Here is a 13695-nt window from a genome sequence, read left to right as displayed (position 1 = left end):
TTCAACCTACCTCCGGCGCTCGTCTAGCAGCAGTTGTTATACCCGATGCTGATTATTGCTCGTTGCTTCAGAAAGCGACGGGTAAGCAAAAGGACAAGGCTAAACGTGCAGTAGGTCCCACACTAAACGTGCAGTATTCAGCTGCTGCCAGTTGTCAATGGCTGAAGCGCGCCACTGATGCCGTTTTTCTCATACTATCTACCTACACCTACCTATACCTACCCCGTTAGCTAACTTCTAACCTTCAACTCTTACGATCCTTTAATTCCATTACTTCTACGATAACTTTATTACCTTTAACATTTACGTATAGTAAAATCGTCCATATAAAGATTCTCGAACTTAAAGAAAGGTAAAACTTAACGATTTTATCGATATTATATTTCTAGAATATATATTTAGAAAAAAAGAGTAGCTAGCAACCCCCGATAACCTATTATGGCCCAGACCCCAATTTTGGTGTGTTTTCCAATGTATACAGTGTACAAATGTCGTAGGCAGCTGAAGTACAGCTGATACCACTTGAGTACTGCACGTTTAGTGTGGGACCTACTGCACGTTTAGCCTTGTCCAAGCAAAAACCCGGCCTCACGACCACCCCCCGTCACGACTACCCCTCCTGCCTACTAATTACTCAACTTTTAAAGCGATTTTCTTAATAAATATATTATTTATAATGCTTTTTTTAATATTTTTAATTAAATTTATTATTTTTAACCTTAATAATATTTTTTATATTAATATCCTTATATTTTAAAATATATTAATTAATAGCTTTATTAATATATAACGCATCTCCCACTTGACCTGGCCACCCAATTGACCTGGCCACACCCCTAGTCCATACAAACAACGTCGGTGCGCTAATCATGTAATAATTTAATAACTCTACAAATACTAATCGTATAAAATAATAAGATATACCATTGGATTCGTAATAAAAAGAGCTATTTAATGGTACCCCTTATTAATTTATAAGACCTATATTCGTGGCGTTATCAAGCAATACGCTAAAGTAAGCGTTAAATTAATCCTTGCTTAGCGCCCCTTTAACGTATTGCTTTATATTTCGCTTAATAAATTTTATAAAAAGAAGTAAAAAATACCTCTGGATTCCCCTTTAATTAATGGATTTAAAGGTATTAATTATTAAATCGTACGACCAGTATTTGTAAAGTTATTAAAGATTGAAATAATGGGGTTTTATATAAGTTATTAGGGTAACCAGGTCAATTGGGTGGCTAGGTTAAGTGGGAGATACGTTATTATATAATTATATAATTTATATTTTAACTTTTATATATATATTATATAGATAAAGTTATTATTAGGATTTAATTTAATTAATTTTTATTTAACCTTAATGTTTTTTTAAAGTTTAACTTTTAATGCTTTAATTTTTATTTATAAAAACGTAATAGTTTTAACCTTTTAATTAAAGGCCTTATTAACCTTTATAAAAAATAGCTTTTATAATAAATTATTAAATAAAGGAAAGGTTTAAGCTAATTTTTATATATTAGCTTATAATTATTAACTTTTAAAGGGTATTTTAATTATAATTTTAAAAGTTATTTTTAATAAATTAAGTATAATAGGTTATTCTTTAATTATAAATATTAATATTATTACCTTTATAATACTTTTCTTTTTAAATATTATATATTTTAAAAATAATAATATTTATTAATTTTTTAAATATATTTTAACTATTTTTTATACTTTTTTTAATATATTTAACTTTATTATATCTTTATATATAGCTTTATATATTATTAATATATTTTATTTTAAAGGCTTTATATTTAAATAGTTTATAAGTATTTTTTATAGTTTATTTTTTAGCTTTTTTTTTAATAAATTAAAAATTTTAACATTTAATAGCTATAATATATAATTATAATAAGGTTTATAAAATAAAAGTTAAATTTTATTTAAAAGGTAGGTTTAAAAAAATTTATTATTAATATATAATTTATAATTATTATAACGCATTTCCCACTTAACCTAGCTACCCAATTAACCTGGCTACCCCAATAACCTATATAAAATCCCATTACTTTAATCTTTAATAACTTTGCAAGTACTAATTGTACGGTTTAATAATTAGTACCGTTAAATCCGTTAGTTTAAGGGAAATCCAAAGGTATTTTTTACTATTTTTTATAAAATTTATTAAGTAAGATATTAAGCAATACGTTAAAGGGGCGCTAAGCAAGGATTAATTTAACGCTTACTTTAGCGTATTGCTTAATAACTCCGCAAATATAAGTCGTAAAAGTTAGTAAAGGGTACCGTTAAATAGCTCTTTTTATTATAAATCTAATAGTATATTTTATTATTTTATATAATTAATATTTATAAAGTTATTAAATTATCACGTAATTAGTGCACCGACGTTATTTGTATGGGCTAGGGGGGTGGCCAGGTCAATTAGGTGGCCAGGTCAAGTGGGAGATGTGTTATACCTTTTTAAATTATTAATAATAATAAAGTATTATTAATAATATTAATAACTTTAAAAATAATAATTTATTTACCTTTTTTAATAGCTTTTTTAAAAGTTTAATATAAAATAAAATTAATAATTATTTAATAATTGTTATTAATATAATAGGGCTAGAAATAGGGGCATGAATATTACGGAAGAAAGAATATGGCGGACGCTTCACTTTAATTTTTTTTCATTGCTTTTATATATATAAGATATAGGTTACCCCTAGTATAAGCTAAATAAAGGACACTTATTAAACAAACTACAACGTACTTTAAAAAGAATATACATTGCCTTACCTTTTATATTTATTAATTAAAGCTTTTTATATATTATTTTTTAATTCTTAATAGGAGGGTATAGGTTTATTAATTTATTATTGTTGCTTATTAGTTATCCATTAGCTCCCTTTACATTAATGTTCTTAATAAAGTAGATAAAATTAAAATATTTAATATTCCCCGAAGTATAACCTATAAATAAAAGATTAATACTTTAGTTAATGAAGCTTATAAAAATAAAATATTAAACATTTACTTTTAAAAAGCTTACCGCTTCCTTTTTTATTTTCTAAATCTTACCATCCGGATATAGCACCCTATTAATTATTTTAATTCTTATTATATAAAATTACTTAAAATATAAAAACTAAAGAAATAATATAAAGTATTAAATTAATATAAGCTTATTAAAATAGCTTATAAATTAAAAACAACTTAAAGAGAAATTATTAATTAAACTATTAATAAATATTAACTTAAAAATAATAAATTATAATTTATATTTCCTTTTTTTATTTTATTAAGTTTTTTTAACTAATTTAATTATTTATAAAACATTATATAAGCCTTTATAAATAAAGTTAAGTAAACTTTTACCTTATTATATAAATAAATAAAAGAATAAGAAGTAAATAATAAAAGATAAAATAGTTAAACCTTTATATTTAATTTTAAAAATCTTTATTACTTTTATTTTTTTAAATTATTATAAAAGATGTTTTTATAATATTATAAACTTATAATTAAAACTATTTTATTTATTTAATTTCCTTATATTATTAAGTAAAAATCTTTAAATTTAAATAATACTATTTATATTAATACCTATTAATAATTATTTAATTAATAAGCTTAATAATATTACTTTAAATAACTTAAAAATTAAAAGATTTACTTTTTTAAATTTATTATTTTATAAAATAATAGCTTTATAAAAGCCTATTCCTATAGTTATTTATATTATTAATTCTTTTATCCCTAACCTTACTTTATACCCTTAAAACCTTTTTAATAATAATAAGGTTATAAAATAGTTTAAAGGATTAAAGTAGCTCTTTAAATCTTACTAACTTCCCTTTAAAGAATAGATTAATTAACTTTCCTATTAAATAAAAATAATAATTAAAAAGTATATAATTTAATATTTAATTAATTTTATAATAAATTAAAATAAAGTAAAAAGGATCTTTAAAAGTAAATATAAAGCTAATAACCCGGAATAAATTTAATTTAAATAAGGATAACTTATATAATTATTTACTTAGGGATATATAACCCTATAAGATTATACTTATTTCTTCCTTTAATATATTATTATAATTAATAAATTAAAGGAAAAAATCCCCTTTATTTTAAAGGTTTTTTATATATATAATTTAATTAAAGCTATCCTTATTAATTAATTATAATAAATCTTAATTTATAATATAATTATTAAAGATAAATTATAAAGTAAAGGTTATAAAGAAGTCTTAATAATATTAAAGGGATAAGTTAATATTAAAGTATCTTTTTAACCTTAAAATAGCTCTATTATATTAATAGTTATTTTAAATGTTAATTATTAATTATTAAATATTCCTATATACCCTTTTATATTTTTAACTATTAAAAGTTATTAAGCCCTCCCCCTTTATAATAGTATTATTATTAAATCTTATAAGTAATAATATTATAGCATTAACTTTAACAACTTAAAGAAACTTATATATTAATTAATTAATTATATAAATTTAAAGCTTATTTATTAATTTTATATAAATAATAAAATCTATTAATAAACTATTATAACTATTAATTATAATAAATGTATTAAATATATATTATATTAAAACATTATACGCATTATAAAAGGATATTATAAAAATATATAAAATGTAAGATATATGCTAATAAGGTTATATAACTTATAATAGCTATTAGTATGTATATATCTTTATATATATTTATATTTTAGTTTTATCTTTCCTTCCTTTCTTCTTTAGCTTAAAATTTTTATTTATAGTATTAATATAGCTATACTTTAAACCCTTAATTATAATATTATTCTAAACTCCTCCTTTTTATTAATAAATGCTATATAAATATATTATTTATATTTAATTGTTATTATTTATAATTTATAAATTAAACCTTTCTCTTTATTATTATATCCTATACTTAATGATAAATAAATATAACCTTATAATAAACCTAATTAATAAAATTAAACCCTATACCCCTTAAAATTAAAAAAACCTTAATTAAAATAAATAACCTAAAATAATTTTAACAATTATTATTATATATTATACCTAATATTCCTATAGCTAGTAAATAATTGACCTAAAACCTTATCCTTTTTATTAAAGAAGAAAAAATTAATATTAAATCCGAAAATAATTTCCAAGATTTCCTAAACCCTAAATTAGAAAATATAACACTTTTACTATTAAACCTTAATTTAAATAAAGGATTAATAAAACTACCTTAACCAATAAATAAAATAAATATTATTAATTAAGCTACCCTAATCTAATAGCTATAAAAATAGATTACTGCTTTTTAAACTTAAATAAAAAGAGGTAGCTTAACTCCAGTACTATAAAAAAGTATAATTAAAAATGCTTTTAATAAAGTTAACTTTAAGCTAATTAATATAGCTATATAAGCTATTTTTAAAATAATTAGCTTAATAGGTAACCTTATTAGCCTAAACTTAAAATATATAAAAAAGGTTAAAACCTATAGAATTAATTTAAGTACCTTTTTTAAAAATAAAGACTTATTTAATAATTAATTAAAAAAGCTAACTAATAAACTTAAAGAAAATGTAATAATATATTATACTAAAAAGAGCTGGATATATTATATTATATCCCTTTTAAAGGAAAATATTAAAAAAGCGGTTGAAATTTGCTTTTATTCTACTACCTAACCATATAGCAGTTTAATTAAAATGGTATAAATGTTAAAAATAACTTATTATAATCCAAATTAAACTATTTAAATATAAAATGCTTTAAATAAATTCTACTTTAAGCTAGGTTCTAATATTTATTAATTTATTTTTCGATTTAATAACCTAGCATTAAAGTTAAAGTTATTTAAATCTAAATAGTTTTAGTTTTTATAAAAATATATTAGCTTTAACTTTAAAATTAAAGTATTTAAAGCTAATATTAATCTATTAATATTATATAAATGCTTTTATAATAAGGTAATAAAGGTAATATATAACTATAATTATTATTATAATTGTTAAAAAAAAATAAGCTGCTAATTCTATTAATTATAACTTTAATAATAAAAAAAGTATAAATAAAGGGAATATTATAATAAAGCTTAAAAGGATAAAGCTTTTAAAGGAAAAAAAGAAAACCTATTAAAAAAATAATACTTACTTTAGCTATAATAAAATAGGATATTATATTATGGATTACTTTAAAAAAAGTAAAAATATAGCTTAAGTATAAAATAAGGAAAGTAAAAAAAAGCCTATTAATTCCTTTTTTATTAAATTTAAATTAAAAAACTAACTAAACTGTTAAAAAACTCCTTAATAATTTATAAACTATTCTTAATTTATATAAAAAGTAATTAAAATATTATTTAATTTATATACTCCGTTTAAATATAAATAAATAATTTTAAAATAAAAGCTATTACGCTATATAATATTAAAGCTTAAATATATTTAATAATTAGTTATAAATTAGCTTATTATATTAACTATTAACTAAAAGCTAAATTAATTACTTTAAAATAACTATAATAATTAAATAACTATTAAGGATAACCTATTAATATAATTAATTAATACCTTATTACTACTTTAAAAATAAATAAATAAAGGTTTAAAGATTAAACCTTTTAAATTATTAATATTAGATATAATATTATAATTAATTTAAAGTAGTTAGTTAAAAATAAGGTTACTTTAAATTATACCTATTGGATATTATATTAGTTAAAAGATTTATTCCCTTTTACTTTATTTTTACTTATAATTGAAATTGTATAAAAGTTTCTTAACGATTAATAAGTTGACCCTGCTATCCAATAGGATGCTAACTAAAGGAATGCTGCTTTAAAAAAAAATACATTATCTTAAAGCAACTAATTATACGCCTTTAAAAAAACATCCAACTAAAGAGCCTAAAGATAAAGCAATTTTAAAATAAAAGGATTATTTAACAATTTATTAAAAAGACTAAGTCAAACCTTAAATAAAAATAATAGAAAAAAGAGATACTTTTAAATAAGCTAATACCTATTAAATTTATTAAAGTAGCCTTAAAGGTAGCTATAATAATATTAAAAAGGATTTAAAAGACCTTTAATAATAAATATATTCCCTTTTTATAAAATAAAAACCTTAAATATATTAAGCTAATCTATTATTTAATTCCTAAGGAGTTAGCTTATTTGGAAAAATTCTTTTTAAAAGTAAAAGTTAATAAATTATCCCTATTATAATTAGGATATAATATAGTCCTTAAAACCATTACCAATAACCCCCTAAATAGCCCCCCTTAATATTAAACTTTAATTTAATACCTATTATTAAAGAAAGAAGTAATAGATAAATTGCTAGTTTATAGCTTTATCGAACCTTATATAAAAGTAAATGCTTCCCCTATCTTCTTTACCTTTAAACTAAATTTAACTAAAAGATAGTTTTATATAAATTATTAATAAAGAAATAAATACCTAAAAGACTATATTATTTTAACATTAGATTTAAATAGCATTATATATAATAGCTAAAAGGCTAAATGTTATATTAAGCTTAATATTATTAAAGCTTTTTATAAATTAAAAATAGCCCTAAAATTCTAATATTTAACGGTATTTTAAATTTAATAAAGAATGTTTTAATAATTAGTTTTACCCTTTAAATTAAAAATTAAGCCTGCTTAATAGTAAAACTTTATTAATTTCTAACTATATAAATTATTTAACCTTTTTATTAACGCTTATATTAATAACGTCCTAATATTTATAGATAATAAAAAAAAGCATTAGGAATAATATAAAAAGGTAATATATTGCTTTTATAACGCTGGGCTTTAAGGAAATATAAAAAAATCCTACTTTAATATAACCTTTATAGATTATTTAAATATAATCCTAAAGGTTAAATAGGGTATTTAAATAAACCTTAAGAAGATAAATATTATTATAAATTAGAAATTTAAAAACCTAACTAATATTTAAGCTATTTATTTATTCTTTAAGCTATATAACTTTATCCGGATATTTATATACTATATTAATAATATAGCTAAACCTTTAAACCGTTTGTTTAAAAAAGGTATATTATTTAAAATAAGTAATAAATAATAAAAAGCTTTTAAATTAATAAAAAAGCTAGCTTATAAAGTATTAATATTAACCTTCTTTTAGTTTAACTAACCTATTAAAATTAAAACTAATACCTTTTGGAATACTATTAGTAGAACTATTTAATAGTAATAAAAAAATAGTATTTAAAAGTTTATAAAATATTTCTTAAAAACTATATTATTAATTAAATAAGCTTATCCTATATAAAATAAAGAACTATTAATTATAATTTAAATTATAAAGTATAATTACTTAAAGCTATTAAATATAAAGTTCTTTATAATAATTAATTATTAAGCTTTATTATATTTTACTATTAAAAAAGTCCTTTTTATAAAATAAATAAAATAAGTAAACTTTTTATTTAACTTTAATATTACTTTTTAATATTAGCTCGGCTAAAAGAATATAATAATAAATATATTATCCTATAAAACGGTTAATCTATTAACTATTAAAGCCCGTAAAGTTAAAGAATATAATATAGCTTTAATCCTATTTAAAACCTTGGAAGGGTTAATAACTGCTATAGAAAAAGAGGTAATAATACTATATAGCTCCAACTTAATAAACTTAATCTAACGAAAAAACGAAAAGTAAGGTTTAAAATGTAAAAACTATTGGTTAATTGTTTTAAAGTAGATCTTTAACCTAAAGATTTATTTCCGAATAGCTTTAATTAAAGAAGCCTACTATTTAATAATCGCTGTTTACCCTAGGTAAAATAAATATATTAAAATAATTAAATAGGATTATTATTAGTTCTTATTAAAATAAAATGTTTAAATATATATTTATAATTATTATAATTATTAATAGAATAAAACTTTTTAAAATAAAACACCTAAATTATTATACCTATTATTAATCCTTATAATTATTTAATGCTATATTATAATTAATAGGAAAAATATACCTTTAAATAAATATAGCTATAATTATATATAAGTATTTATTAATAAATTTAACTACCTATTAATTATAATACTTAATAAGAAAAATAATATAGTAAAAAATATAATATATTAATATTATAAATATACCTATTGTTTTTTAGGTTTTTTAAAGGTATAGATTTTAAATAATATAAAACCCTTTATTTTATACTTTTTAATAAAAATTAATAAGTTAACCTATATTAAATATTAATATAGAAGTACTTTTTACCCCTAAATATAAAGAGCTATAAAGTTTATAAATTAAAAGTTAAATTAATGATTATACTTTTATATTAATAAGTATTAGGATAATTAAAGCCCCTACTTATCCGTATTAGATTTTATATATAATACTTCTTAATATTTAATTATTAATATAGTATTATTAAAGGTCTTAATAGAAATTAATATAAGGAACCCTTTATTGCTACCCTTATTAAATATTATTAAAAAAATAACATTTAAAAGGCTGGCTTAACAATTAATATAATAGACCTATAAGGTATAAAAGGTAACTTATAAAGTAGCAAAAGCTATATAAAAGAAATAAAAAGTATAAATAAATAAAAAGTAACGTTTAATAAACTTTTATATAAGAAATAAAATCTTTTTAAAAAAGAAAGGCTTTATAACTAATAGCCCAATTATTTAATTAAACTCCTAATAGGTTAAACCTTTTAAAATATTTAAAGAAAAAGGATATAGCTATATATTAAACCTTTTAAAATTAATAAAAATAACCAACCTCTTTTATATAGATTAACTATGTAAAGTAAACGAAAACCTATTGCCCTAATAAACTTAACCGTTATTAAAACTTAAAAATATTAAAGGAGGACCGGAATAAAAAGTTAAATAATTATTTAGGTTATAAATAACAGAGTATAATAAAACGCTATAATACTAAATTGCTTAAAAAGGTTATAACTTTAATAATACCTAATACTTAATAAAGAATTTTAAAAATTTATTAATTAAAATATAAAAGTTTTATAAAAAATAGCCTAATATATTAAAACTGCTTAAATAATTAAACAAATAAATAAAAGCTATAATAGTTAATAAATTTATTATTAATTATTTTAATAATAATATTACTATATGAAATAGTATTATAATTAAAATTAAACGCTATAAATAATTCTTTAACCTATTTTATGCCTGTGTTTTAGTTTTAATAGGGGGAAGTATAATAAATATATTAAATATATATTATACTGGAATATTATATGTATTATAGAGGGATACTATAAAAATATACGAAATGCGAAATATATACCGATAAGGTTACGTAACTTATAATAACCGTTAATATGTATATATTTCTACGTATGCTTATATTTTAGTTTTATCTTTCCTTCCTTTTTTCCTTAACTTAAAATCTTTATTTATAGTATTAATATAGCTATGCCCTAAACCCCCAATCGTAACATTAATGGATTAAATTTAATATTATATACCTTTAACTAATTATTATAATAGGAAGTAAATTAATAATAAAGTTAAAATATTAATAATTAATAAATATATATATATACTATTTAAATCTATTAACCTAAGCCTTATAAAAGAAATAATACCTGGAGCAATAATAGGTATATTAGCTTTATTAATCCTAATAAATATAATATTAAATATAATTCCGTTAATAATAATAAGCTTAATAACTTTAATTATTATAAATATAAAAATATTAATTATTAAATATAAAATTGTTTAATTATATATAATACTTATTTATATAAAGCCTTTTATATTATAAATAAAAAAAGGGCTTTATATATTAAATCCTTTAATGTATTACTATATATTTAATACTTTATAATTAATCGGGATAAAATAATAAAAGGAATTAATGGAAAAGGCTATATTATACCTATATTATTTTAAATCTTTTATAACTTTATTAATAACTACTTTCCTATTATTAAAGGCGCCTATTAGGTCCTATATAAGTATAAATTCCTTATAAAAAACCTTACCTTTAAATAAAAAATGGCATAGGTAAACTTTAAACCTATTAAAGATATAGGGTTATTAAGGATAACCTAGCTATAAGGACTAATGTTAATTTTTAAACGGCTAATGTAAAAAGAATAACCGTTTAAATCAGCTATAGCCTTTTAAATAAATTCCATTTATATAGGATAAAAAGGTATAAAAATCCTAAAATATAAGAATTATCCTAAATTTAAATATATTAAACAAATAAAATTTTAAAATAAAAAAAGGTACACTATATTAAAAGTAATAAATAAACAATTTATTAAAGATAACTTAGGGCTATTTATATTAATACCTATAAAGATTTTTAATATTAACCTAATTATTAATACTATAGCTATAAAACGATAATAAATTAATAAAATAAAAGATACCTATAAAGAAAATATTAAAAAGGACATTTAATAATTAATATTTAAAGGAAAAAGCAACCTATAAAGTATAATAATGGAAATATTTAAACTTATTTAAGAAATTAAACAATAATAAGTATTTTTAAATTAGATTTAAGATTTAATAAAGGTTAAAGTAGGATTAATTTAAGGAAAACTTTTAAATTTATTCCTTAATATATTTTAATTTATAGCTTTTTAAGCTTTTAAAATAAGAAAGATATTTAAAAAAGAGAATATCTAAATGTAATTAAATATATAAACCTTTTAAATTAATAATTAGGATAAGTTAAATAAGCTTAATAGCTAAACAATATTAAAATCTATATTCCTATTAATCTTTATTAATAATATATATATAGGAATTGAAAAATCAACGTAAAGAATTTATAAAACTTTAAATATAAAAATTAACTTACTTTAAATAAAAGATTATATAAAAGGAACCTTTAAAATAGCTATACAAATTAAGAAAACCTTATATAATGCTATAATTATTAAGCTATTTAATATTAAAGCCTAAGTATCTTTTATTATTAAAAGCTATATTAAAAAGAATAATATATTAATGATTAATATAATAATAATATAAAGTAAATACTTTAATAAAAAGATAGCCCCTTTTAATAATTATTATAGATTAATTGTTTAACTAATATAGCTAATAAGGAAGTATATACTTTAAGTACCTATATATATTATATTAAATAAATTTATTATAACCCCCTTACTTTTAGGAATAAATTTCTTAAAGATTATAAATTATATTTTATACTTTAAAAAAGGAATATTAATAGCAACCATTATAATTAATAATATATATATTATTATATTAACTATTACCCTTATTTTAAATAAGCTATATAATAAGAATGCTTTATAAGTTATAGAAAATTAATAGCTATTTACTTTTAAAAAGGTATAATAAATAGTTATAAAAAGCCTTTATTAAATAATTAAATATTATTATTATTATATATTATTAAAGTTACCTTTAATGTAATAATTAACCTTAATAACTAAATAAATATTAATTAATAAAGAATTGCATTGCTATAAAGATAGGTTATTAATTAATATAATTATTTAAAACTTAATAATGGAAATAAAGTAATTGGTTTATTCTTAAATAACGAATTCCTATAAGTATTTAAAAAGATTTTTAATAAAGCTATATATAATATAAGGGAAAGAAAACTTATAATAATAAAAAAAACAACTTTATAAATATTAAATATTTTTATAAATATAATATATAAGTTAAAAGTTTAAAAAGTATACCTTATTAATAATGTTAAATATAATAGAAGTATTTTATTAAGAATAATATATTAAAAAGAAAAAGCTTTAAAAGAAATAAAGAATTAAAAAAAGGAAATTAAAATAGGAAATAATAAAGTGTTTAATAATATTTACCTATAATTTATATAGTAATTAAAAGGAACTAGGTTAATAGCTATATAGTTAAAAAAGATATAAAAATAATTAAGTAATATAAAATTAAGTAATTAAAAGAAAGACTTACTTATTAAAGTATTATATTAATAAAAAATAGCCCTATTATAGGATTTTAATAAAATAGGGAGGGTAAAGGAGGAAATAGCCTCTTTTTATAAAATTAAAACTATAGAATATAATGCATAGTAAATAAAGGGGATACCAATTCTAATACTACTATAATTAAGAGTTTTAAAGGTTTTAAAGATTTAAATAATAAATAGGGTTTTTAAAAAAAGTTATAAACCTTACCGAAATGCTTAATTTATAGTAAAAAAGAAGAATGGTAACCTATAGCTAATTAATTTAATAATTAAACTTAATACTATTACTATTTAAAATACCTTCCTACTATAAAGCTATAATAAATTTATTAAAAAATTTACAATATATTAAATCTTATTAATAATAGATCTTTTTTTAAAATACGATTAATTACCCTTAATATTAAAATATAAAGTAATAATTACTTTTTAAACCCTATTAAAAGTCCTTTAAATAATAAGCATCTTATAAGGAGCTATTAACTTTATTGCTTATTTTTTAAAGATAATAGGTTAAATTTTATATAATGTAGCATTATAACGCTATAAACCCTTTTTTAATAATATTAATATAAAAGAATTAACTTTTTATTATAATAATTAAAAGATTAACTTAAGTATTTAAAAATTTATATATAAGTATATTAAAAACATTAATGCTATATTATTAAATCTTAAACTTTTAAAAGCAATAATTAATAAAAAAAAGAACAAATA

The sequence above is a fragment of the Xylaria bambusicola genome (assembly GCF_022495145.1).
Source record: "Xylaria bambusicola strain CBS 139988 unplaced genomic scaffold F5B22scaffold_14, whole genome shotgun sequence".
NCBI classification, from domain to species: domain Eukaryota; kingdom Fungi; phylum Ascomycota; class Sordariomycetes; order Xylariales; family Xylariaceae; genus Xylaria; species Xylaria bambusicola.
Note: the sequence above shows the minus strand (reverse complement) of the source record.